The sequence below is a fragment of the Corella eumyota genome, chromosome 4 (genome assembly GCF_963082875.1).
Source record: "Corella eumyota chromosome 4, kaCorEumy4.1, whole genome shotgun sequence".
Taxonomy (NCBI): domain Eukaryota; kingdom Metazoa; phylum Chordata; class Ascidiacea; order Phlebobranchia; family Corellidae; genus Corella; species Corella eumyota.
Genome location: NC_137493.1, coordinates 12517411 through 12523410, shown reverse-complemented (window position 1 = coordinate 12523410; position 6000 = coordinate 12517411). Strand labels below are relative to the sequence as shown.

Sequence of the window (6000 nt, the reverse complement as noted above, 5' to 3'; positions counted from 1 at the left end):
TAAGCTATTTGAAAAAATTAAAAAAACACCATAAATGTAACTCTTAAAAAAATATATTTAACCAATTTCTTATAATACCACATGGTTGTTTGACTAAGTTGGTAATGTTAAAATTTTTCTAAAACACAAAAACATAAGTCACAATACAAATTTAGAAATAGGTATTTCAAAAACAATTTAAGATACTTTTTTAAAGTATCATTTAAATAATTAAATTTTTATACCTACTTAGAAAGTTAAACTATTAAAGTTATTACTTGAAGTGCTGATTTTCATAAACAGAATTCTAGAAAAAATACAAATTGTATGTTAAAAGGTAAACGTTGAACAGTTTCATGGTAATGAAGTTTTATGGTGCATAAAGATTTATTGATAATCCTTCTTTAATTTTTATCACATTTAAATAACATACATAAATAACCTGGAGCAGTTAAGGTAGAAGACAACATTCAAATGTGAAACAATAAAATATTTTAATTATAATTTTAAGTTAACCTGATTAACTGATGTTGTGTTAACTACATTAGCATATGAGGATTCTGCTACTGGTGCAGAAGCAGCACCTGTAAATTGTCAAGTTTAATTTAAATAACATTTATAAACTGGACATGTGATAATTTAAAGCATTAGGTTTGGAATATATTTACATTACTTAATCCTTAATTTTACTTTAAAGATTAATATTTAGTCAAAATCACCAAAAAACAAAAAAAAAATAAAAAGAGTTTTCAATTTAAATAACCCACAATCAATTTGATAAAAAAATTAAATTGAGTTCTACTTTAAATCAGCTTAATTAATTTTGTACCATATCGTGCAGCTGTTCGAGGTGTTTCTTTTGGTGAAGTTGAAGATCTAAAATTGAATAAAATTTTTTACATCATGTAATTTATATTTTATATATTGTTTTTACGAAATTAATCATTTTTAACAACTTTTATTTTTTACCTTATTTTCCTCATTAATATAATCACTACTACAACAAAAATTATCAACACAACTACACCGACAACATATCCAATTATAGCTCCCTTACAGACATTTAGTTCGGACTGATTACCAACTACACCTAAAATTTATTTTAAAAATATAGGTTATAAGCATGCTTTGTTTTTAAAACAAATATAAGAATGTAGGTAATAGACATAGCATGTTGTAAATGCTTGAAATTTTAGTAAAAATGATTTAGGCTTTTCTAACTAGACATGTGTTGTATTAAACAGTTTATAATACTTTAATTTTTCATAACTAGGTTTAGACTGAAATGATCAAGTACAATAATATGCCAGTTTTACAAGTTTCATTTACATTTCTCCATTCTCCAAAACCCTCACAAGACCTTGCTCTTATCTAAAACAAATAAAACATTAAAACCAATTGTATAATAAGATAACTTTAATACAGTAAAATATAACATACACTAAATGTAACAGTTGTGTTAGGATTGTAAATGTTGAGGGGTATGTCAGTAAAGTAAAAAATTTTGATTCTGTTTAATGTTGGGTTTGGTGACCATGCCATAAAATAATTAAAATCTTCATGTAAACATTAATACTTTTGGCATGTTTTAAATCATTAAATTGATTTTGTCATTTTTTCCCGTCGCATTGTTGTAATATTAATTGTATATCGTATTTATTATTTATTTTTATCAATGCGCAAAAAACCAAAAAAAAAAAAAAATGTTTTAAAATCAAAAATTCTTCCATAAATAATATCAGTACCACGACTTAATATCTAGAAAACATTTTTGTATAAATCAAAATAAATTGTGAAGTACAAACAAAAAAACTAAAAATTTGGTTTAAGATATAAAATTGCTTACCTCATATGAAACATTGTCATCCACGTAACTAGTTGGTATTGGCCACTTGATAATACAATTAGGTTGAGTTGAATCAACATAAGATGAAGTTATGTTAACAGGAATTCCAAAACTGGTTGTAACACTTGAGTTTGATGTGACTGATTGACTACCACAATTATCTAATGTTACTGTTACCTACCAGCAACATATAAGAATCAGATAATTTATCACTTTAATAAAAGTTTACATTAATTTAAAAAATATACACAATAATAATTTTTATTACTTTAATTTATATTTATTCTTTACCCTTGCTATGTAGGTAGTTCTTAGTGTTAAGCCAGTAACAACAGCATACGATTGGATATAACTGTATTAATTTGATAAAATTACACTCTGTGTGCCAGAAAATAAAATATCCCCCTAAAGTATTATAAAAGTTAAAACTATTACCCAGTATTTTCAATTGCAAATAAAATAAATTACTTTGCTTCTTAACAACAAAGTTGTTTTACTAACTTACTTGTACATTTAAGGTCAAGTTAAAATAGATGGATTGAAGGGACACTAAATTTGTACTCCAGGTTACATTAATAGAGTCACCATCACATTGTACAGGATAAGCTTGTGTGGTCACTAAAAATATAAGTTTAAATTAACTTACCAACAATATTATCTACAAATTTGATAACCACATTTTTATAAAGTTAATTTACATTGATATTGGGAGGCAAAGTTGTATGTTTTTGCACAGGTAATTGGTACTATATTCCAAGAACCATTTTCATAATGAAATGCTGTGCACAAATTAGAAGGAGCTTGTGGTAATGTAAAGAAGTTAACTGAAGTTTGATCAGGCCAAACCCAGTTGTTATCTGAATACTTTGCTCCAATTATTACAAGAGTTTTTGGTATATCTATAACATTTTTATTAGTAATGTTAAAAATATTTTTTATTTCAACATAAAATGATATCATATACCAAACAACTATTTCTATAAATAAATGAACTCTTCTACTTTTGGTTTAAAAAGTTAAAAAACAGACAATTAATACACTTTTTTATTGTATATTTATAGTTTACCTAAACTTTACAACTTCAATAAATAAAAGAACTAACAAAAAAAAGCTTAAAAAGCTCAATATTTTCTGTTATAAATTTAAATGATTTTATTTATTTTTTTAAAAACAATATTACCTGGAACAAAGATAGTATCCTGCAACCTTACAAATCCTTCAATACCAAGACTTAAACCATCAGTGGCAGTTAACTTGGTGGAAAATGGTTGAGTATTTCTATTTAAAGGATATCTTTTCAATGAGTTAATATTATCACGAAATCCAAAAAATTGAAAGTCAAAAACAGTTTGTCCTGAATAAAGAGATTAAAGTTTATTGTATTTATATACTATTAATAATTTAAAAAGTTATTGGCAATTTTTTCATGTTTAATATTTTTTGTCTAGGCTATAAATATTGAATATTTACTACAAAAAATTAAAATAACAAAAATATAATAATGTGGCAAGTAGATTTGTTTACCATCGCCAGGTTCGTCAACACAATTATCGGGTCTATCCCCCACTGTTAAATGCCACCTTGTAAATTGAAATTGACAAAATATAAGAGGTTATGTAAATCCAGGTCTTAAACTAAAAATACTTTTTTTAAATTTTCATAGATTTAAAATACAATTTGATAATTAAATTTTTTTTAGACTTTTAGTATACTAAACCTTATATAAAGATCAACATAAGCAATATCTCCCAAACGTCCAGCACTTATCCAACCATTTATTTCTTCAGATGATAAAGCATATCTGTATCCTCGACCCTGTTCATGTGGTTGATTCTGCACTCTTTTGTAAAATATCCACACTCTTCGTACACCTATAAAATAAATATTAATCTATATATTAAAAAGCAAAAACCCATTTTTTAAGTAGCCTACATCTTCAAAATTAATAGGAACATAAAATTTTATTATTTGACCATTTTAATGCTAAGGTGCAAACTGTTAATCATACATATGAATTTAAACTTACCATTTCTATATTTGTTGTTAATAAGAGTGACAATGAAATCATTTGTTTGTTGATTTCGAATTAAAGCCAAATTTCCACCATTTTCCTTGCAATTATTCTCAGCATTTTCCACATTAAGTTGATTGTCTGATAAACTGTATATAGTATCTTCAATTCCAACTATGCTGTTACAGCATGCTATGTAAACATCAACACAATATGATAGGTTACTTATGCAAAGGTTTGTTTTGTAATTACAGGTATGTAGCAAGACGAAAAGTTAAGACAAAAAAGTTGTAATATTATTGTGTTGTCAAAAATTTCTTACCTCCTTTACTTAAAGTTGAAATACATAAAATAATCAGTAAGAAGTCCAAAAGGCTATATATCACCATAACAGTTACTTTACATTTTTCTCTTATAATCAATAAAACATAACTAAAAAAGAATTTATATTAATAAGCCGCAGCAATAAAAATAATACTTCAAACTTTATTAGACACATTCCTTACATTGGACTGTCTACATGAAACAAGTTTGTTTAATAAAAAAAAATTTTCTTTTAAATGAGCACATATTTTAAATACCCAACTGCTTAAATAAGACTATACCTACAAAATATCATAAATTCCATCAATAAGTAATTAAAATAAAAATCAGTTTAGCTCATAGCCTACTAAAATCAATTGTGAACTAGTAAACTAAAATAAACAATGAATTAATACAAAATATTCTTAATACCGTTTAACAAACAAAAGACTTTAAAAACTATCTTCTAATTGTGTTTATTTGATTCATCAATCTAAAAGTTTATGCAAAGGACAATTATTAGTTATAACCTTAAGAATAAAAGAAAGTTACATCATTAACAAAAGCTTGAATAAAATTAGAATTTTCGCAAAAAAAAGATTGTTTACAAATTATTATTGAAAATTAAAATCAAAATCCAACAATCAGATAAAAATAAAAAGAGACACCCTTGGCAATACATTAACAGCACAAAAGCTTTAAAGGAAATCTAGGTGGCTGTGGGTTATTAATATTTCCTGCTAAGGTTATTAAAGTCACAATCAATACTTTCAGTTTTTTGTACAATTTTATAAAAGATTATATAATATCAGAGTTTTTTACATTCGAACTACAACCACTTTAGTGTCTAGTAGAATAACAAAATTAAGTAAGGGGGTATTAAAATAAAAATAAAACCAAATTGTGGCTTTTTATTTATAATTATTCAATTTGACATACTTAGGCTATCAACAAAAATGTAAATACAAAAATTAAAAACACTATAACTGGCAAAAATTAAAAACACTATAACTAAATAATTAGTTAATCAAATCAAAAAGAAAACAAATTCAAAATTAAGGGTTATTTTTATGAAATATTTTATATATTAAAATTATTTATTGAAAAATAAAGTAATTTTGGTTTTTAAGATATATATTTAACCATTTCCTTATACTAGGCGATTGTTAGACCAATCTGGTGATGTTAAAATTTTCCTAAAACAAAAAAACTAAATTCAAAAAAATATTTATTTAAAAATTGTTCAAATAATTATTTAAAGTATATAACAATGTAATAATTTATTACCTATTCAGAAGTTTAAACTGATAAAGTTATTACTTAAAGTGCTGGTTTTCATAAACAGAATTCTAAAAAAAAATATATAAAATTTAAGTTAAAAAGTAAATGTTTAACAGTTTTATCGTACACTAATTGTTTTTTTTTGAAAAACATACAAAAAACTTGTGCTATAATGTAAAAGACACCATTAAAATCTGTAACAATATATTATTTTTCAACCTGATTAACTGCTGTTGTGTTAATTACATTAGCATATGAAGATTCTGCTAATGGTACAGAAGCAGCACCTGTAAATCATTTAGTTAGTCAATTCAACAGATAAACAATATAATAAAATGGTTAAAGTAAATAAAAAGATTAAATGCAGTTAAATTTAAAATAAATTACAGAAATTTATTTTGTTGTTTTGTTTAAACTTAATTAAATTCATACCAGGTCGTGTAGCAGTTCGAGGTGCTTCTTTTGTTAAAGTTGAAGACCTTATATTAAGAAAAATAAATATTGAGTAATTTAAAAATTGTCCTGTTAATAACGAAAATAATTTTCATCAATTTTTTACTTTCGTTTTAACAAAAAAATA

General features: G+C 24.5%; 1 long non-coding RNA gene across 1 annotated transcript; it reads right to left on the bottom strand.

The window, feature by feature from the left end:
• Positions 1–253: 253 nt before the first annotated feature.
• Positions 254–2224, bottom strand: LOC145750863 (uncharacterized). The gene is made up of 7 exons (XR_014283695.1): positions 2117–2224; positions 1826–2002; positions 1309–1350; positions 949–1069; positions 809–855; positions 496–563; positions 254–286 (listed from the first exon to the last, which is right to left on the bottom strand). It is a non-coding gene; the product is annotated as an uncharacterized LOC145750863 (long non-coding RNA).
• Positions 2225–6000: the final 3776 nt, after the last annotated feature.